At 39.4% G+C, this 22,910-nt stretch overlaps 1 long non-coding RNA gene across 1 annotated transcript in view; it reads right to left on the bottom strand.

The window, feature by feature from the left end:
- The window catches only part of LOC135228244 (uncharacterized), a 42,715-nt gene that overhangs the window by 16,579 nt on the left and 3,226 nt on the right, over positions 1-22,910 (bottom strand). Inside the window, exon 2 of the long non-coding RNA XR_010318627.1 lies at positions 21,185-21,420. This is a non-coding gene — a long non-coding RNA (uncharacterized LOC135228244). The remainder of the gene's footprint in view (positions 1-21,184; positions 21,421-22,910) is intronic.

Here is a 22,910-nt window from a genome sequence, read left to right on the forward strand (position 1 = left end):
CCACACAGGATAGTCCCCAAAAGAAAGTCACTAAGACATATCATAATCACACCTGCCAAGACCAAAGACAAAGAAAGAATACTGAGAGCAGCTCAAGAAAAGTGAAAAGTTACATATGAAGGGAAAATAATAAGACTAAGCTCTGACTACTCAGTAGAAACCATGCAGGCAAGAAGGCAATGGGGTGACAGATGTAAAACCTTGAAAGAAAAACATTGTCAACCAAGAATAATATATCTTGTAAAACTCTCCCTCAAATATAGGGACATTTCCAGATAAACAGGAATTAAGGACATACGTAAAAACCAAACCAAATTTACAAGGATTATTAAAGGGAGTCCTTCTGTTAGAGAATCAACAACAACCTGAATCTAGGACACAAGACAGCATCAGCCAGATACCAACCTAGGTAATGAACTCTTGAGGATAAAACAAAACTAAAAGATTTACAACAGGGAACCAGAGAGCTTAATCTGTAAATGACAACATCAGAACAATAAAAGAGGAAACAAACAGTGTAGGTATAGAACTTTCAAATGGAGAGGAAATCAAGGCCATATCAATAAAAGAATAGTTTAAACTTAGGAAGATGGGGTAAATTTCAAGGTAACTACAAAAAATTTAACAAACCTACTCATCAAAATAAAGCAGAAAAATGTAAAGTCTCAGTAAACACAAAATCTACACAAACAAAACAAATGAAAAAATCCACAAATAAAAGGAATTTAGCACAGGAGAGTAAGAAAAACAAAGAAAACATCAGCACCACAAAAAAAAAAAACACTACCAAAGTGACAGCAATAAACTCACACCTATCAATAAACACAGTGAAAATAAATGGCTTAAATACATCCATAAAGAGACAGAGAGTGACAGAATCAACTAAAAAAAATAGGACCCATCAATATATTGTCTATAAGAAACACATCTTAGAAACAAAGACATAAGTATATTAAAAATCAAAGGATGGAAAAAAGTATATCAAGCAAACAACAACCAAAAAAGAGCAGGGGTGGCAATACTAATCTCAAGTAAAATAGACTTTAAAACAAAATCCACCATAAAAGACAAGGAAGGACATATAATGATTAAAGAGACAATCCACCATGAGGACATAACCATAATAAATATCTACACACCCAATGACAGGGCTCTAAAATACATAAAACAAACTCTAACGGTACTGAAAAGAGAACTTGACAGTTCCACTATAATAGTAGAAGACTATTATACTCTCTCAGGAAAGAACAGAACATCTAGAAAGAAATTCAACAGAGATACAGAAAATCAAAAGGCCACAAAATCCAAAACATTGAGGTATTGCAAAGTATCTCCTCCGATCACGATACCATCAAAGTAGAAATTAATAACAAGAAGAGCAAGGAAAAAAGTCAAATACATGGAAACTGAATAATACCTTACTTTTTTTTAAAAAAAAAAAAAAACCACTGGGTGATAGAACAAAACAAAGATGGAATAAAAAAAATTCCTCAAATCAAATGAGAGTGAAAACATATCAGGCCAAAACCTCTGGGAGAGGCAGGGCTCAGAGGTCAATTCATAGCAATAGATGAACACATTAAAAAAAGAAGAAAGGGACTTATCAAAATATTAGCTATACAACTTGAGCAATCAGAGAACAGCAGAAGAAACCCACAGACACCAGAAGAAAGGAAATAATAAAGATCAGAGGAGAAATAAATGAAATAGAGAATAGAAAAACAATAGAAAGAATCAACAAAACCAAAAGTTAGTTCTTTGATGGGATCAACAAAATTGAGAAACCATTGACCAAACTGTCAAAAGCAAAACAGGAGAGGAAGAAAATAACCCAAATACAAAATGAGATGGAGGCCATTACACTGGACCCAACTGAAATAATAAGGATCATAACAGAGTACTATGAAAAACTATACTTTGACAAATTTGAAAACCTAGAGGAAATGGACAAATTTCTGGAAATACACTTCCTACCTAAACTAACACGAACTGAGATAGAAAATCTGAACAGATCCATAACAAGAGAAGAGGTTGTAAAGATAATTGTCTTAGGCTGGGTTCTCTAGAGAAGCAAAACCAGTAAAGTGTATAAATATATAGAGAGAGAGATTTATATCAAGGAAATGGCTCATGTGATTGTAGAGGCTGGAACATCCCAAGTCTGTGGATCAGGATAAAGGCATCTCTCAATTTACAGAGCCACAGGGGCTGGTAAAGCCAAGTTTGGCAGGTAGCGGAGAGCAGGGCTGTTGCTCACAGGCAGTAAAGATCAATGAATCCCAAGATTGACAGGCAAGACAACAAGGCTTCTCCTGATTCACATAGCTGCAGGGGCTGGTGAACCCAAGATCGGCAGGTCAGAGAGCAGGGCTCCCACACTCAGAATCTGAAGATAGACAAATTCCAAGCTGAGCAGATAAGCTGATAGCTCAAGTCCCAAGAGTTGAAGGTCAGATGAACAGGAGGCAGCTGCATGGTTCAAAGAGAGCAAAAAAGCCAGAATGTCTGCTTGTATTCAGATGTGGGCCATACTCCCAAGGAAACTCCCTTTCAACTGATTGGCTACTCACAGCAGATTCCATCACGGGAGTGATCACATATAAACACCAAGAATCATGGCCGGCCAAGTTGACACGCAATCTTAACCTCACAGTAATAAAAAAAAACAAAAAACTCCCCCGCAAAAAAGTCCTGGCCCAGATGCCTTCACCGAAGAATTCTACCAAACATTCAGTGAAGAGCTCACATCAGTACTACTCAAAATATTTCAGAACATAGGAAAGGAAGGAATACTTCCAAATTCATTCTATGAAGCCAGCATAACCCTGATACAGAAACCAGACAAAGACACCACAAAGAAAAAGAAAGAAAATTACAGACCAATATCTCTCATGTATATAGATGCAAAAATTATCAACAAAATTCCAGCCAACAGAATTCAGTATCATATTAAAATAATAATAATAATACACCATGACCAAACGGGATTCATACCAGGTATGCAAGGATTGTTCAACATTAGAAAATCAATCAGTGTAATCCACCACATGAAGGAATAACATGATCATCTCAATCAATGCAGAAAAGGCATTTGATAATATCCAACAACTATTCCTGATAAAAACTCTTGATAAAATAGGAATAGAAGGTAAATTTTTCAACATAATAAAGGGCATTTATACAAAACAACAGCCCACATGATTCTCAAGGGAAAGGCTGAAAACTTTCCCCCTGAGAACATGAACAAGACAAAGATGCCCTTTATCACCACTCATATTGATCTTTGTGCTCGAAGTCCTAGCTAGAACAGTAAGGCAAGTAAAAGAAATAAAGGACATACAAATTGGTAAAGAGAAAGTAAAACTATCCCTATTCCTGAATGATACGATACTATACAGAGAACTCAAAAGAGAACCCAAAAGACTCCACAAGAAAACTACTAGAACTAATAGAAGGATTCAGCAGAGTAGCAGGATACAGGATGAACATACAAAAATCAGTTGGATTCCTATACACCAATACAGAGAACTATAAAAAAGAAATCAGAAAAACAGTACCCTTTATAACAGCTCCTACAAAAAAAAAAAAAAAATACTTAGGAATAAATCTAACTAGGGATGTAAAAGAGCTACACACAAAAAAACTACAAAACACTACTGCAAGAAACCAAAAGAGACTTATGTAAATGGAAAAACATCCATGCTCATGGATAGGTAGACTCAGCATTGTGAATACGTCATTCTACCCAAAGCAATCTACAAATACAATGCAATCCTGATTCAAATAGCAATAGCATTCTTTAGAGAGATGGAAAAACTAATCATTAACTTTACATAGAAAGGAAAGAGGCCCTGGATAAGTAAAGCACTATTGAAGAAAAAGAATAAAGTGGGAGGACTCACACTACCTGACCTCAGAACCTACTGTACAGGCAAAAGTAGTCAAAACAGACTGGTGCTGGTACAATGACAGACACATTGACCAATATACCACAATCGAAAATCCAGAAGTAAATGCATCCACCCATGGTCACCTGATCTTCGACAAAGGCTCAAAGTCCATAAAATGGGGAAAAGACAGTCTTTTTAACAAATGGTGCTGACAAACCTGAATGTCCATCTGCAAAAAAAAATGAAACAGGACCCATATCTCACACCATACACAAAAAGTAATTCAAAATGGATCAAAGACCTAAATATAAAACCAAAAGCTATAAATACCATGGAAGAAAAAATGTCAATGCCAGAGGCCCTAATACATGGCATAAATAGGATAAAAATCATAACTAACAATACACAAACACCAGAAGATAAGTTAGATAACTGGAATCTTCTAAAAATTGAATACTTATACTCATCAAAAGACTTCACCAAAAGAGTAAAAAGAAAATCTACAGACTGGGGGAAAAAAAATTGGCTATGACAAACTTCTAATCTCTAAAATCTATAGGAAAATCCAACACCTTTACAGCAAAAGGAAACCCTGGAGCCATAGTGGCTAAGAGCTACAGCTGTTAACCAAAAGGTCAGCAGTTCAAATCCACCAGCCACTCCTTGGAAACCCTATGGGGCAGTTCTACTCTGTTCTGTAGGGCCACTATGAGTCAGCTTTGACTAGACGACAACAGGTTTGTTTGTTTTTTTTTGACAATAAAAAGACGAATAATTCAATTTAAAAAATGGGCAAAGGATATGAACAGACACTTCACCAAAGAAGACATTCACATGGCTAACACACACATGAGAAAATGCTGGTGATCACCAGCCATTAGAAAAATACAAATTAAAACTCCAGTGAGATACCATCTCACCCTGACAATACTGACACAAATCAAAAAAAAAAAAAAAAGACAGAAAATATCAAATGCTGGAGAGGCCGCAGGGAGATTCCCACTGCTGGTGGGAATGCAAAATTAGTGTAACCATTTTGGAAAACAATATGGCACTTCCATAAAAAGCTAGAAATAGAAATACCATACACATCCGGCAATCCCACTCCTAGGAATATATCCTAGAGAAATAAGAGACACCACAGGAATAGACATATGCACACCTATGTTCATAGCAGCATTATTCACAACAGCAAAAAGATGGAAATGACCTCAATGCCCATCAACAGATGCATGGATAAACAAACTATGTACATGCACACAACAGAACACTATGCAATGATAAAGAACAACGATGAATCTGCGAAGCATCTCACAACGTGGATGAATCTGGAGGGTGTTATGCTGAGTGAAATAAGTCAATCACAAAAGGACAAATACTGTATGAGACCACTATTACAAAAACTCATGAAAAGGTTACACACAAAAAGAAACAATCTTTGACGGCTATGAGGAAGGGGAAAGGGAAGGAGTGAAAAACATTAACTAGACAATTGATAACTAGTAACTTTGGTGAAGGGTAAGACAGTACACAATACTGAGGATGTCAGCACAACTTGACCAAGGGAAAGTCACAGAAGCTTCATAGATACATTACAAGCTCCCTGAGGGACCGAATTACTGGGCCGTGGGCTGAGGACCATGGTCTCGGAGGATATCTCGATTGGCATAACATAATTTACAAAGAAAATGTTCTACATCCTACTAGCCCAGCCAACCCTATATTCAACTAACATAGTAGTCTAAATTAAAACATTTAATGAGTAGCATCTGGGGTCTTAAAAACTTGTCAGCAGCCATCTAAGACACTCCACTGGTCCCACCCCATCTGGAGGAAGGAAGAATGAAGAAAACCAAAGACACAAGGAAAGATTCGTCCAAAGGACTAATGGATCACAACTACCACAGCCTCCACCAGGCTGAGTCCAGCACAACTAGATGGTGCCCAGCTACCACCACAGACTGCCCTGACAGGGATCACAAATAGAGAGGGTCCTGGAAAGAGCTGGATTAAAATGTAGAACGAAATTCAAACTCATAAAAAAGGGCCAGATTTACTGGTGTGACAGAGACTGGAGAAACACCAAGAGAATAGCCCCTGGATACCTTTTACTCAGTACTGAAGTCACTCCTGAGGTTCACTATTCAGCCAAAGATTAGACAGGCCCATTCAACAAATAACAATACAAGTAACTCGAACACATATACGAGTCTAAATGGGCACACCAACCCAGTGGCAAGGAGGAGACAGGAAAGCTGGACAAATGGAAATGAGGAACCCAGGGTGGAGAAGGGGAGAGTGTTGACTTGTTGCAGGGTTGGCAACCAGTGTCACAAAGACACAAGGGAAATATATGTATTCATTACCAAGAAACTAATTTACTCTGTAAACCTTCACGTAAAGCACAATAAAAAATAATAATAATAAAATAAAATGCTAAACCCTCTTCAAGACGCTGTGGAGAATCAAGTACAAAATCTGACCAGGAAGGCAATACTCCAAAATAATTACAGGGCTGTGCTAATGTATGTCAGCAGAAACCTGGTGCTGTGTGTAGGAATGGATTATAAAGATGCTATTTTTTATACCAAGAGGGCAAACCATAACACAGGATTGGGCTAAATGTACTGATATGGGTAAAATTACCAGAGAAGCAAGATTTAATGAGTTAGCTACTACAACCGGAAATGATTTTAACAGTCGGCTTGGTTGGAAGACTGAAACTTAGACTCAGTGGTGGCCTACTTCACTGAAGTTGGGATGCCAGAGCTTTCCTGGCATAATGTACGGAAAGTAATTCAAAGAATTAGAGGGTAGGGACGTTGGAGTAGATGTGTCATACACAACCCACACACCCATTCCATCCCTCTTATACCTGAGCCCCAAGAGGGCTCAGAAGACACTCCCTTCAGTAAGGTTTTGGAAATTACAGTAGGGAGTGAAGCATCAGTATCCTCATGAATCTCTTCCGGATGCCCTTGTGACGGCAAGAGATGCCCCTATCGAGATGGGCATTCTGATTTCAGTGGGATGATGGGATCCCAGAGTAGCAGAGGCCAAGGGCAGCAATTAACTGTAGAGACAAGGTGGGCACTTTTAGTATATTAGGCAGCAAGGATGATGTGGTCAATCAGAATATTTTTGATCTGCATGAATCTTTGACAATAGCTAATTGCTTACAGTGTCCTTGGAAATGGAATAGATGGGCAGCCTACTGAAATATTTCTTGTTCTCCATAATAGGAAAAACTCCAAATTTGGTGGTCAGATGACTTGAGTCACCATAATGGAAACTCACAGATTCTACCTCAGTTTCTAGACCCAATTTTGATTGAAGAGGATGTGAAGTCACCTTAAGAGAGGACCCTGCAACACTGTCACAGGTATAAACTCCTCCAAGACATCTCCCAAAGAGCACACAATCAAAATAAATGGTGATTTGCACTGGAAAAAAATGCCCAGACCTTGAGGATTAGAAGACACTCTTTTGGGACTGATGCCTGTAAGAACCCAAACATCTCTGGAACCCACTACTCAAAGTGGCAGGTTATAATAATCAACTTATAAGTGGAGTTTTAGCTCGGATCCAAATCACAGTGGGCCTGGTAGGTCCAAGGATGATCCGTGTAGCCAATTCTTCACTTCCTGAATATATGATTGGAAAAGCTATACTCAATAACTGGCAGAATCCCCACATTGGCTCTCTGACCCATACAGTGAAGCCTATTGTGGTAGAAATAGCTAACCTGAAGTGCCTGAAACATCCTGTCTACCGGGATAGTAAAACAAAAGCTATACTACATCCCTAAAGGACTTTGCAGAAGTTTATGCCACCATCAAAGATTTGGCAGAAGGAGTGGTGGTACCTATTGCTTGTATCATTAACATATCTTTATGGCCAGTCTAGAAGGTGGGTGGGTCTTGGGAAATGTGGATTATTGTAAACTTAAACAGATGCTGATACTGCAGCTGCTATTCTAGTTGAGAAAACTTTCCTGGAGCAAATCAGCACAACTCATTACACCTGGTACGCAGCGTATGACGTGTCAGATGCTTTGTTTTCCTCCACCAGCTTCCTAGCACCACCAGAAGTAATTTGTTTTAACTGGCAGGGCCAACTGTACAGTTCACGTCTTGCCTAAGGGTAGAGCTTGTGATATACTGATATCCTATAGAAACTACATTGGTCCACTATATTAACATTATGCAAATGGTACTAATGCACAGGAAATAGCAATACCTTAAATGCCTTAGAAAGAAGCCAAGAGCAAGCCCGAAGATGAAAGGTAAACCCCATGAAAATTCAGGGGTCTGTACCTCAGTTAAGTTTGTAGGGGTTCTGTGGTCTAAACGGTGCATGGTGGGATATCTTCTTCCCACATTTTACCTTCCACCTTTTCCCACTAAAACAGAGATAATACTACTAGGTGGGTGTTTTTGTTTTGTTTTGTTTTGTTTAAGAGGGAAAATATCATGTTAAATGTGCTGTGATAACCCATTTACCCATCAGGCTTCCAGTTTTGAGTGGGGACCAGAGGATGAGAGGGCTCTGAAGTGGGTCCTATCCATGATATCTGAAGTTTCTTTTGGAAATAGAGACAGCCCCTGGGTGGCACAAATGGTTTGTCCTCCACTACTAACCTAAAGATTGGCAGTTTGAAAATACCCAATGGTCCCATGGGAGAAAGGCCTTGTGAACTCTTCCATAAAGATTATAGCCAAGAAAGCTGAATAGAGCACTTCTATTCTGTAACACATAATGTCGCCATGAGTTGGAATCGACTTGATAGCAACAGGTCTGGTTTGGTTTATAAGAAATAGCAATGCTATATGAACCCTCTGACAAGCTTCAAGAAGGGAATCATAGTGCAGGACTCTAAGGTTTGGGAGCAAAACCTTGCCCTCTTCTGCAAATAATTAGTCTCCTTTTGAGCAGTGGCTCCTGGCTTGCTACTAGGTCTGATAGGGACAGAATACCTAACCTTGGGATATCTTATGATTATGTGACCTGGGCTTCCTATCACGAGCTGGGTGTTACCTGATGCACTGAACCATCAGGTTGGGGATATCAGACTTCTAATAGGTTCATTCCAGTTGGAAGCCCTACTGAGAATTCACCTTTCTAACAAGTTGCCTGAAAATTCTTAGCAAGGAACTTGTTAGAAATGCAAATTCTCAGCAGGGGTTTGAGCATAGCAGGCATCTCAGACTCCTTATTCACCATGATTCCACACAATGCTGCTTCTGACCAAGGAACTTATTTCACAGCAAAATAAGTGAAACAATGAGTGCCCATAATATTCACTTGTGTTAGCATATACCCCATATCCAGAAAGGGCAGGCCTCATAGAACAGTGGAATGGCCTCCTGAAGGCTGTTATTCAGTTAAAAGAAAACACCCTGAAAGACTGGCGTTGTATTCAATAGAAAACAATATATACCTCCTGTGATTGTTAAGGTTGTGTGTCACCTTGGCTGGGCCATGGCTCTCAGTGGTTTTGCAGTTATGATGTAGTTTGGCAGTTATATAATGATGTGATCACCTCCATGATGAGATCTGTTGTGAGTTGCCAATCAGCTGAAAGGAAGTTTTCTTGGGAATGTGGCCTGCATCCAATATAAGTGGACTTTCTGGTAAGGTTCGTGGGCTTTTGCTAGCACTGAATCCTGCAGCTGACTCCTGTTTGTCTAACCTCTGGTTCTTGGGGCTTGAGCGAGCAGATTACTTGCCGTCTTGCCCGCCGATCTTGGAATTTGTTGGTCTTTGCACCTGGTGAGCCAGAGCCCTGCTGTCTGACTTGTCAATTTTGGGTTTGCCAGTCCCTATGGCTACATGAAACAGGAGAAGCCTCTAACCTGACCCATGTTCCAGCCTCTACAGCCACATGAGTCATTTCCTTAATATAAATATATATATATAATATATATATTATATATATATATAATATATATATATATGGAATCCTGGTGGCGCAGTGGTTAAGAGCTAAGCTGCTAACCAAAAAGTCAGCAGTTCAAATCCACTAGCTGCTGCTTGGAAACCCTACGAGGCATTTCGATTCTGTCCTATAGGGTCGCTATGAGTCAGAATCAATTCAACGGCAATGGGTTTGGTTTTTGGTTTGGCATATATATATATATATATATTCATATACTTTACTGACTCTGCTTCTCTAGAGAACCCAGCCTAAGATACTCCCAATCTGCCACCAATATACTGGTGCTTTTCCCCATCATAACCAGAATACCTGAGTCCAAGAACAAAAGGGTGAAAAATGAGAGTGACTCCTCTCACTATTACAACTAACAATCCACTCATAGAATTTTGGTTTCCCATTCTTGCAAATTAAAGCTTTGCTAATTTGGAGGTATTCGTGCCCAGGGGAGGAATGCTTCCTCCAGGGACAAATACAATAGTTCAACTATGACTTCCACAGGGTCATTCTTGGTTCCCCAGCCTCTGAACCAACAGACACAGAAGGGCACTAGTATACTATCTGGAATGACTGATGTTGATTTCAAGTAACTGGGCTACTACTACACAAAGGAGGGAAGGATGGTGTATCTGGAAGGAGGGTATATCCCTGAAATGCTCTTAATACTTCCTAATTCAACAGTAGTTAATGGAGAACTACTGCAACTAAAAACAAGGCAAGATCACGGACGATTCAGATCCTTTAGGAATAAATATTTGGGTCACCCTAGCACATAAAGAACTCCAACCAGCTGAGGCACTCACTGGCTAAGGAAAAAAAAGGGAACATGGAATAGGTAGTAGAAAAAGAAAAGTTTTTAAATAAATTTTTCGTATTGGAATAGCTTTAGATTTATAGAAAAGTTGCAAAGATAATGCCTGTATATCTATAGCCCTCATCTAGTTTCTTCTAATCCTATCATCTCACATTACGGTGGTACATTTGCCAAAACTAAGAAACCAACATTGGTACATTACTATTAAACAAAACCGAGAGCTATTTAGGTTCCCCCAGTTTTTCCATTAATGTTCTTTTTTTTTTCTAGGATCCAATCTAGGATATGATGTCTGGATTTTGTTTCCATGTCTCTTTAGTTTCCTGGTTTGTGAGAGTTTCTTAGTCTTTCCTGGTTTTTCATTACCTTGACAATTTTGAGGAGTATTGGTCAGATATTGTAGGAAGCCCCTCAAATTAAATGCGTCTAATGAGTTCCTCATGATTAGACTGGGGATATGGGATTTTGGAAAGAATATCACAGGGACGAAATGCCCTCTCATCAAATCATATCAGGTGTGCATGATACCCAGATAACATCACTGGTGTGTTAAACTTCATCTCTTGGTCAAGGTCATGTTTTCCAGATTTCTCCACTGTAAGGTTGTTACTTTCCTTTCCATGTCCTATTCTTTAGAAGTGAGTCACTAAATCCAGCCCAACCTCCAAGGGTGGGATGGGAGAGAATTAAATTCGTGGAAGGCATCCACTTACATTATATGGAATTCTACTGTACAGTAGGGTTGTCTCTTCTCCCCCATTTGTTTATTTATTCGGTTATTTATTTACATTAGCATGGATTCACTTAGACTTTGGGTTAGAATTCAAAAATACTTTATTTCATAGCTCAGATTGTTCCAGCTTTGGCCACTGGGAGCTCTTTCATCTTGGCTCTTGTGTCTCTTTGACATGCTTCCATCCTCTTGATTTTTTTTAGCAATTCCTTACTTTCTCACACTACAAGATGCTCCAGGCTCAACTAGAATTACCTATTTCTCCAAGGAGACCTGGTTCTTTTAAAGGATGATATTTAGAAATCATGACCTGGGCACTGAATGTGCTAGAGTGCTAGGGTGTCATTGCTTCTAGATTCTCTAGCGGACAAAGCTGAATAAAATATGTGAATATGTACTAACCCATATATGTACACATTTCTCTAATTGTTTCTGTATCCAGCCTTCTATCTGTGTGTGTGTGTGTAGTAAATCTGAGCTTATACTGATGTCTCCACCTTTAATCCAGTACCACACGATTTCTTCTAGTCTTTCTTTCCTGCTTATATGTAACTTTGGAAAAAAAGGAGGTTTTAAATATCAACTGTATCTCATAACCAAATACAGAAACAAACGTTCTAGCAGCTTCTGCATATTTTCTTTCTTTCTTAAGTTTTGTGTGTTTAGTATACATTGATTTTTTTCTCTCTCTTCCTTTCCTCTTTTTATTTTATATAACAATTGTTGCTAGTGTTTAACTATCAATTTATTATTCATCTTACAGAATATTCCAGAGAGACTGTAACTAAATTTGAGGGGTAATAAACATTATCCAGAGTGTGATGCCATGATTGACTCCCAGAGGTGGATACTATTGAGACTTTGTATCTCCCTTTTGGAGGGGGGAGGAGAGAGTTGGAGCATCTTCATTTACATGAAAGACAGTTGCATCTGATTATGTGGAAGCATAATGTTATTGTTTCATTATAAGTTCAAATATGTGTAGTGAACTCTGTACGGATGCTGGAACCACGCAAAGAGATGACTTGTATCAAAACAGTGAAAAGACAACCCACAAAATGAGAAAAAAATATTTGCAGATCATACATCTGATAAGCATCTGGTATACAAAATATATAAAGAATGCTTACAACTCAACAACAAAAAGACAAACTAATTTAAGAATGGGCAAAGAACTTGAACAGACATTTCTCCAAAGAACATATACAATGGTCCACAAGCACATGAAAAGATGCTCAATGTCATTAGTCATTAGGGAAATGAACAGATCAAAACCACAATGAGATATCACTTCATACCCATTAAGATGAATGTAATCGAAAAAAAGAAAATAGCAAGTGTTGGTGAGAATGTGGAGAAATGGTAACCCTTGTGTACTGCCAATGAGAATGTAAAATAGTGCAGCTGCTATGGAAAACAGTTTGGCAGTTTCTCAATAAATTAAATATAGAATTACTGTATGGTCCAGGAACTCCACTCCTAAGTATATACACAAAAAACTGAAAACAAAAACCTGTATACAGATGTCTATGACATCATTATTCATGATAGCAAAAGGTGGAAACAACCCAAATGTCCATTAATTGATGAACGGATAAACAAAAGGTGGTAAATTCATACAATGGAGTATTATTCAGCCATAAAAGGGAATGAAGTGCTGATGCATGGTACAGCACAGATAAAATTTTAAAACATTATGCTAAGTGAAAGAAGCCACAGAAGGCCAAATATTATCTGATTCCATTTATGTGAATATTCACAGTAGGCAAATCCATAGATACAGAAAGCAGATTAGTGCTGGTCACACGCGAGGGGGAGGGACGAACAGCGAGAGGCTGCTTAGTGGTTACAGGGTTACCATTTGTGGTGGTGAAAAGCTTCTGGAACTAGACAGTAGTGATGATTCCGCAATGTGAATATACTTAATGCCACTGAATTGTACACTTTAAAATGGTTAAAATGGTGACATTTATATTATGCGTACTTTGTGTACTTTACCAAAATAAAAAAAAAGAATTGAACTTTAACATTGAGTTATTGTCTCTTAGCTCCAAACCCGCACTTCTATACTCTGCTTTGTAATGCTAGGAATGAATTCTGCAAACTACATTTCACATTTGTTAGCAGGTTCCCTATTAAGTTCTGTCAATAGAGGGTATTAGAGGGAGATTCCACCACCCATCTATCAGTTTGTCATACTGTGGTGGCTTGCATGTTACTATGAAGTTGGAAGCTATGCCACCAATATTTCAAATACCAGCAGGGTCACCCATGGTGGACAGATTTTAGCAGAGTTTTCAGAGTAAGTGAGACTGGAAAGGTCTGGAGATCTGCTTTGAAAATTAGCCAGTGAAAACCCTATGGATGACAACATAATATTGTCCAAAATAGTGCTAGAAGATGAGCCCTCTCGGTTGGAAGGCACTCAAAATATACAGTGCTTGATGTTCCTGTCTCACCACTGCAATACTGGCACTTCACCACGGCAGCAGCAGTTGCTTCTAGCTTCCAACGTCCTTCTTTGTATTTCAGAACTGGCCTCATAGAGTGACACATAGATACCAGCCGTAGCTGGGCAGTGACTTTCTCCTCAGAGATCTGAGTCTCAGCTCTGCAGAGACCCTTCTCCAAGTTTCTGGGTTCTGATAATCTCACCCCCTTCCCTCCAAAGTCCCAGCCCTTACTGTCTCCATGTTACCTCAGTGTTCCCATTGTGCTTTTTCAGTTCTCCAGCACTGATTTAGCCAATTCCTTACATTAAATTTTCTCTGTTAAAAAAATTACTTGAGTTTCTCTTTTCCTCATTGAATCCTCATGGATAATGAAGTAAAGCATGTAAGCACGTGGCTAATAAATGACAAGCCATACACAGAGTGAAAACAGTTGTTTCAGTGTGACTAGCTTTTTGGTTCGTGTCTGTCTTCAAATATTTTTAAAGTCGTGGTATGATTTGGTTTCATAACTCTGTGCCCTTCTCAGAGGACAGTGCGTACCCAGGGCAAGCTGCTCCTATGTAATGATAGGTTCGGAGGCCAATTTATGTAATTCAGTGGTAATTGCCAGATGGGAGGGGACAGAAGGCAAGTGCTAGAAGAAAAAATAGATTACGGAGGGAGATGCTATCCCTACCTAAGGGAGAAAAAATATGTTTTCTGGCAACAGAAAAACAGTCTCAGGGCTTCCAAAAGGCCACAACGTTTTATTACATTAAAAGTTCTGTCTCTCTTTTTATTTGCCTGCCACTTGGAAGCAGGTGGAGTGTACAAGTAAACTGGGGTACGCCCAGAAGGAACAAGCCACATTCCGGAAGCCTTTTGTGAGATAGACTGCTCCTCTGACCCGCCCATTCTCAGCAGCACTACTGTGAACATCAGCGCCCTCTGTTGGTCATGACGCTGAAGATACGATGCACAGCACTCTGAATCCTGATTACCTTTGCCCACAGCCTCTCCCACTGCATCTCCACTCCAGAAAAATGCATATTTTCTTACTAGATAGGGCTATGGCTCCAAATCCCTATCAGGTGTCCTGCTCTGGTGAATTGAGTGGAGCAAAGTATGAACTGCAAGGACTTGGCACAGGATTTTCTAGAGTCCAGGGTGGACTGGCTTTCTAGTTCCAAAGTGAAGTTCCAAAAATGAAGAGGCAATGTGGCTTAGGTGAAAAGAACACCAACTCTGGAGTGAAGCATCCCTGGTTTCCAATCGCAACACACACTGCATATGAAAGCAAATCAATCGCTTAGAGATTCCTCCTCTGTAAAAGAATATTAATAGTTATTCATAGAGATGCATTAGAGAATAAAATACAACAGCATCTGAATCAGCTGCCAGAGTACAATAAACACTAGTAATTATTACTAAAAATCTAGGACTAGTGGATAGAAATTCAAAGGAACTTTATTTCCTAACGGTCAGCACTGCCCAAAGAGGAAAGGGGTGCCTTGGTGGTCTGGCTGGCATCCTGAGGAGGTTCAAGCATGGACCAGATAACCTTTGGAGGGAGTTATCACAAATATAATTCAAGCAATAGGAGAGTCATTGGAGAACATGTTTTTTAAGCTTCCTTTCAATCCTAAGAGATTTTTTAAAAGAACGGATTAGGATTTTAAAGTCTTTCCAAACTGCCTAAATATCCGTTTTCTCTGGATCATGTATACTCAAAGCTACAAAGTGAAGGTCAATATCATAAAACGTTATCAGAAAAGGAATCTTTCATGAACTCTGCTCATAGTTCATATTTCTCTAATATCAGTGTAGCACTTTTTTCACAGACCACCTGCCTGGCAATGTCGGAAAGTCACACGCCGAAAACCAGCTGCTTGGAGTTCACTCTGACTCATGGTAACCCCATGTGTGTCAGACAGAGTAGAGCCACGCTCTATAGGGTTTTCAGTGGCTGATTTTTTCTAAGTAGACTGCCAGGCCTTTCTACCAAAGCACCTCTGAACGGAATTAAGCTCCAATATTTTGGTTAGCAGCTGAGCACAATAACCAGTTACACCATCCAGAGACTTCAAAGCCACAGGCCCCACACATTAAAAAAATAAAAAGTCAACAGAACAGTCACTGTGTAACTTCCCTCAATGCTTTCCAAAACAAAGTGAGCCCTTCCAAACCCCTCCCTTTTTGGTTTATCAAAGGAAACTTCTTCCCCCATCTGAGGCACTACATGGGAGATAAGGGTTGATTCTTAACAGTTAGCAACTGAGGGTTCTTAGTCAAGGGGGCCACACTTCGCCCCAAACATGCCCTGACATTTTTTTCATGCCGGGAGACCCTTGCCTGGCCTGCCTCACGCACCACCATCACTGCAGCCTCGTGTGTGTGTCTGTGGGGCATCCGACTTAGGCTGTCTTCGGGGATCCCTACCAGAAGGACACAAGGGTCACACCCGTGGGTCAGACATGGATCCTCCCCGCCCTATTTTCTCTTTCTGAGAAAAGCCGCAAACAAAACACTCCAGTGAGCAGAACTCCTTCGGTTATAGTGTCACTCCCACCTGTAAACCATTTGGAGGTAATCGTTCCTCCAATACTTCAACACTTGAATATGGTCAAAGATGGTGGACAAGTGTCTGCGTGCTGTTGGCTACTGTCATTTAGGTAGATAACTGCACGGATTCAATCCGCGAATTTTAGCGCTTCAGGAGGCTGAGAGCCACGAATTGGAGGTAGTCCTGGTTGCGCCCTCTGGCGGACAAAGAGAATCCTGCACCTTGATCTCCTTTTCAAAACTCCTAAAAACTGTATTGAACTGTGTTAAACCATGTGATAACTTTTTTTTTTTTAACTGTATTAAAGTTATCACCTGTCAGTTTGTCGTACTGTGGTGGCTTGCGTGTTGCTGTGATGCTAGAAGCTATGCTTCTGGTATTTCAAATACCAGCAGGGTCACCCATAGTGAACAGGTTTCAGTGGAGCTTCCAGGCTTAGACAAATTAGAAAGAAGAACCTAGCAATCTACTTCTAAAAAAAAAAACGGCCATTAAACCTTATGAGTAACAGGGAAACACTGTCTGATATAGTGCCAGAAGATGAGCCCCTCAGGTGTGAAGGCACTCAAAATGTGACTGGGTAGAACTGCCTCCTCAGAGTAGACCCTAATGACACAGAGGGAGTAAAGCTTTTGGGACTTTCCCTTGCTCATTTGGCATGACTCAAAATGAAAAGAAACAGATGCAAACATCCATTAACAATCTTAATAATCAGAATTCAGAATGTACAAAGTCTGAATCTAGGAAAATTGGAAGTTGTCAAAAATGAAATGGACAGTGGAAGACTGATATTCCAGGATTAGTAAGCAGAAATAGACGGTATTGGCCGTTTTGAATTGGACAATCGTATGGTCTACCGTGCCAGGAATGACAAACTGAAGAGGGACAGCATCACATTCATCGTCAAAAAGAACATTTCAAAATCTATACAGAAGTACAACACCGTGAGTGATAGGATAATATCCATACACCTACAAGGAAAACTGGTTAATATGGCTCTTATTCAAATTCATGCACCAACCACTAATGCCAAAGATGAATAATTTGTAGATTTTTACCAACTTCTGCAGTCTGAAATTGATCAAGCATGCAATCAAGATGCATTGATAATTACTGGTGATTGGAATACAAAAGTCGGAAACAAAGAAGGCTCAGTAGTTGGAAAATATGGCCTTGGTCATAGAAATGATGCTGGAGATTGTATTATAGAATTTTGCGAGACCAATGACCTATTCACTGGAAATACCTTTTTGCAAAAACATAAATGGTGATTAAACAAGTGAAACCAGACAGAATACACAGGAATCAAATCATCTACATCTGTGAAAAGAGATGATGGAAGCTCAGTATCAGTCAGAACAAGGTCAGGGGCCAACTTCGGAACAGACCACGATTGCTCATATGCAAGTCCACAAGAGCCAAAAGATGACATTGAGTATATCCCACCTGAATTTAGAGACCATCTCAAGAATAGATTTGACACATTGAACAGTAATGACCAAAGACCAGACAAGTTATTTGATGACATCAAGGGCATCATACATGAAGAAAGCAAAAGGCCATTAATAAGATAGGAAAGAAAGAAAAGACAAAGATGGATATCAGAAGAGACTCTGAAACTTGCTCTAGAACATGGTGTAGCTAAAGCAAATGGAAGAAACGATGAAGTAAAAGAGCTGAACTGAAGATTTCACTGGCTCGAGAAGACAAAGTAAAGTATTATAATGAAACGTGCAAAGACCTGGAGTTAGAAAACCAAAAGGAACGAACATACTAGGCATTTCTCAAGCTGAAAGAACTGAAGAAAAAAGTCAAGCCTCGAGTTGCAATATTAAAGGATTCTATGGGCAAAAAATTGAATGACACAGGAAGCATCAAAAGAAGATGGAAGGAATACACAGAGTCATTGTACCAAAAAGAATTGGTCAATGTTCAACCATTTTAGGAGGTAGCATATGCTCAAGTACCAATGGTATTGAAGGAAGAACTTTAAGCTGCACTGAAGGCATTGGCAAAAAAACAAGACTCCAGGAATTGATGGAATACCAATTGAGATGTTTCATCAAACAATGTAGTGCTGTAGGTGTTCACTCACCTATGCCAAGAAATACCTGGCCAACCGACTGGAAGAGATCCGTATTTGTGCTCATTCCAAATAAAGGCGACCCAACAGAATGCAGAAATTATCGAACAATATCATTAATATCACATGCAAGTAAAAAAAATTTTTTTTTTTTTTTACTGAAGATAATTCAAACATGTCTGCAGCATCAACAGGGAACTTCCAGAAATTCAAGCTGGATTTAGAAGAGGTCGTGGAATGAGGGATATCATTGCTGACATCAGACGAATCTTGGATAAAAGTAAGGAATACCAGAAAGATGTTTCACTGTGTTTTATTTACTATGCAAAGGCATTCCAACTGTGTGGGTCATAGTAAATTATAGATAAAATTTCAAAGAATGGGAATTCCAGAACACTTAATTGTGCTTATGAGGAACGTGTGCACAGACCAAGAGGCAGCTGTTCAAACAGAACAAAGGGATACTGCATGGTTTAAAATCAGGAAAGGTGTGTGTCCAGGTTGTATTCTTTCAACGTACTTGTTCAGTCTGTATCCTAAGCAAATAATCTGAGAGGCTGGACTATAGAAAGGAGAACATGGCATCAGTACTGGAGGAAGAGTCATTAACAACCTGCAATATGCAGTTGGCACAACCTTGCTGGCTGAAAGTGAAGAGGACCTGAAGCACTTAATGATGAAGATCAAAGACCACAGCCTTCAGTATGAATTACACCTTAACATAAAGAAAGCAAAAATCTTCACAACTGAACCAATAAGCAACATCATGAAAAACAGAGAAAATATTGAGGTTGTCAAGGATTTCATTTTACTTGGATCCACAATCAATGCCCATGGAAGCAGCAGTCAAGAAATCAAATGACGTATTGCATTGAGCAAATCTGCTTCAAAAGACCTCTTTCAAGTGTTAAAAAGCAAAGATGTCACTTTGAGAACTAAGGTGTGCTTACCCAAGCTGTGGTATTTTTAATTGTCTCATATGCATGGAAAAGATGGACAATGAATAAGGAAGACTGAAGAAGAATTGATGCGTTTGAAATATGGTGTTGGCAAAGAATATTGAATATACTATGGACTGCCAGAAGAACAAACAGATCTGTCTTAGAAGATGTACAGCTAGAATGCTTCTTAGAAGTGAGGATGGCAAGACTTTGTTTTATGTACTTTGGACACGTTATCAGGAAGGACCAGTCTCTGGAGAAAGACATCATGCTTGGTAAAGTAGAGGTTCAATGAAAAAGAGGAAGACCATCACTCAACAAGATGAATTCAGGGCTGCAACAACAGGCCCAAATATAACAATGTGGGGATGGAGCAAGACCAGGTAGAGTGTTGTACATAGGGTTGTTATGAGTCGGACCGACCCAATGGCACCTAACAACAACAAAGTTATCTATGTTAAACTCATGTGATAATGCTTAGAAAATCAAGTATATTTATCCACTTTCCGAAATTGATTGGTAAGTTTATTTAATGTTATTAAAGTAGTGTGGTGGCTAGGAGTATGGGTTTTAAAGACAGCCTGGCACAGGACAGGAACCATCCCCGAAGACAAATCATCAGGCATGAAAAGGACTGGTCGGTGGGGGGGAGAGAGATACTGATGAAGAGTGAGCTAATTAAATCAGGTGGACACGGGAGAGTGTGTTGGCAACTCTTGACTGGAGGGGGGATGGGAAGATAGAGAGAGAGGGAAGATGGTAAAATTGGCACGAAACGAGAGAATGTAAGGGCTGACTCAATAGGGGGAGAGCAAGTGGGAGAAGGGAGTAAGATGTATGTAAACCTACATGTGACAGACTGATTGGAATGGTAAATGTTCACTTGAAGCTTAATAAAAATTAAAAAAAAAAAAAAAGACAGCCTGGGATTGACTCCCAGCAAAGACACTTTCTAGCTGTATAAATTTAGGCAAATTATTTAAACTAATTGTGTTTCAGTTGCTTGTCCCAGTCTTCACTCAGGCCTAAATCTTTCTCCTGAACCTCTGGGTTCACCACCCGCTCCCTGATCCCAGATCATAGGGCACAGATGCCGTGGCATGGCAGGGATAAGTATCTTCACGGAATGGCACAAAGTGCTCGGTTTGTCTTTATTTTTATTTTATAACTTGATGAGAAACACGTGATTTTTTCTACTGTCGAAGAACAAATAGAAAAATTTTAAAGAAAAGTAAAATTTTAAATCATCAAAGACCCAGCTCCATGATTAACATATAGATGAGGATATTGAGGTTCAGAGAGATGATGTCAGTTAACCAAAGTCACTCAGCTAACGTAGAACAGAACTGGCATTCAAACCCAGAACTCCAGAGCCTTGGCCACCCTAGCATCCTTTCTAAAGCCCCATACAACTTCCTACTCCTTCATAAAATAAAATAATCACATTTTAAATCCAAAATATCCAGATCCTCAATTATGATTTCATAAATACGAGCATTTTTATGAAATAATTTGAATTTGGATCATAATGGGAAATTCAAACCAGTAGGAAGAGTGAGTTTGTGGTGAAGAAGCTCTGCTGACCTGCTGCAATCAAGGGACATGGGAGTTGAAGGAAGATAACATTATGAAATATGAGCACCAACTCTGGGGAAATGGCTGGGAAAATGCAAGAGATAACAAGTGCAACAACAGATTTTGGAATCAGAGAAGCAAATGGTCCGTTATAAATGATTTAGCAAACTAAAGAAGACTGAATCCTAAACCTGGAGCAGGGAAGGCTGAGCACCAACCTGTCTAGCATTGCAAGAGCATCCCCTGCCCTGCTCCAGCAAAGAACTCAGGAATTGGCAGCATCTAGATGTCTTTACGTTTATCCACATAGTTGCCATTTTTCCATTGCTCTTCATTCACTTTGTGTAATCTAGATCGTCATCTGGTATCATTTTCTTTCTGCCTAAGGAATTTTCTTCAACATTTCCTTGTGGGGTGAGTCTGCTGGTGATAAATTCTTTCAGCTTTCATATGTCTGGGGAAAAAAAAAACTTATTTCACCTTCATTTCTTGAAAGATATCACTTGGTAAAGAATCCTAGGTTGACAGCATTTTTCATTCAGTACTTTGCGACACTGTCTTCTGGCTTGCACTGTTTCCTAAGAGAAGCTGGCTGTCATTGTTATCTTCATTTCTCTATACATTTTTCTTTCTCTGGCTACTTTTAAGATTTTCTTTTTGTCACTGGCTTTAAGCTATTCAATTATGATGTTTCTTGGCATAGTTTTCTATGCATTTCTTGTGTTTTGGGATTTGTTTAGGTTCTTGGCTCTGTGGAGTTATAGTTTTCATCAAATCTGAAAAATTTTCAGCCATTATCTCTACTTCCAAAAAATCAGCCATTGAAAACCCTGTGGAGCACAGTTCTACTCTGACACATATGGGGTCACCATGAATCAGAATTGACTCAATGGCAATTCACACTGCCCCATAACCTACCTTGAATGAAGGAGAAATTGGTACCTAGAAGAAAGGTGTTATCATAACAAAATCTTAAAGATATGTGGCATTGGCTTAGCAGTCGAATGGCAGGTACCATGAAAACTGTTACTGAGTTCAGAAGGATAGTCATCCATGTAAAAACCCACTGCCATCAAGTCAATTCTGACTGTAGTAACCCTATAGAACAGACTAGAACTGCCCCATAGAGTTTCCAAGGTTGCAATTTTTATGGGAGCAGAAGTCTTTCTCCCACAGAGCGGCTGGTTTAAACCACCAACCTTTCAGTTAGCAGCTGAGCACTTAACCACTGCACCACCAGGCCTTCTATCATTCATGTTAAGCAGTAGTAAAACATGATGTTGCCTTCAACAACTTAAAAAGTCAACAATAAGCCTAATGAATTTTAAGGACTAAGAGGTTGAAAACTGAATGTTAGTAGTATATGTTGGTCACTGCTGATGGCATGTGACAAGGTGCATTAAGAAATATCTATTGCTTTTCAATCTCAACCAATAAAACATAAAAATAAAAAAAAAAAACATTTGTGTGACAGAGGCTGGAATTAAAACTGAAAGGTGTCTCCAAGTACAGCTGTCTCACTGAAATCTGATAAACTCAAGGCACTCACATTTAAATTAAGGGAGTGAGAGAGCCATGGAGCGAAAAAAGCAAAGAATGATGTCAAATCTGAAAAGTAGGTCTACAAAAGGGCTATAACACATATAGCTTACTTGAATCCAACAGTTAAGGAGGAGCCAACTTTTTCAGAGAGTTATATTTCCAAATGAACAACAGTTCCAGACTAAAAGGGACTGTGACTAGTCAAGACTTAAAATGACTCTTAGGCCCTGTTCCAGACCCACTTTATGCACCTTTCGCAAACAACCTGCCCCTTGGACCTCAGTCATTTGCCTTTCTTCCTAAACAAAGCAACCCCAGCATTGGTTCATGCCACTCCTGTGCTCACAAAACCCTAGTCACTGCCACCACCAGTTCATCTTTTTTTTTTTTAAACAATGTTAT

The sequence above is a fragment of the Loxodonta africana genome, chromosome 19 (assembly GCF_030014295.1).
Source record: "Loxodonta africana isolate mLoxAfr1 chromosome 19, mLoxAfr1.hap2, whole genome shotgun sequence".
NCBI lineage: Eukaryota > Metazoa > Chordata > Mammalia > Proboscidea > Elephantidae > Loxodonta > Loxodonta africana.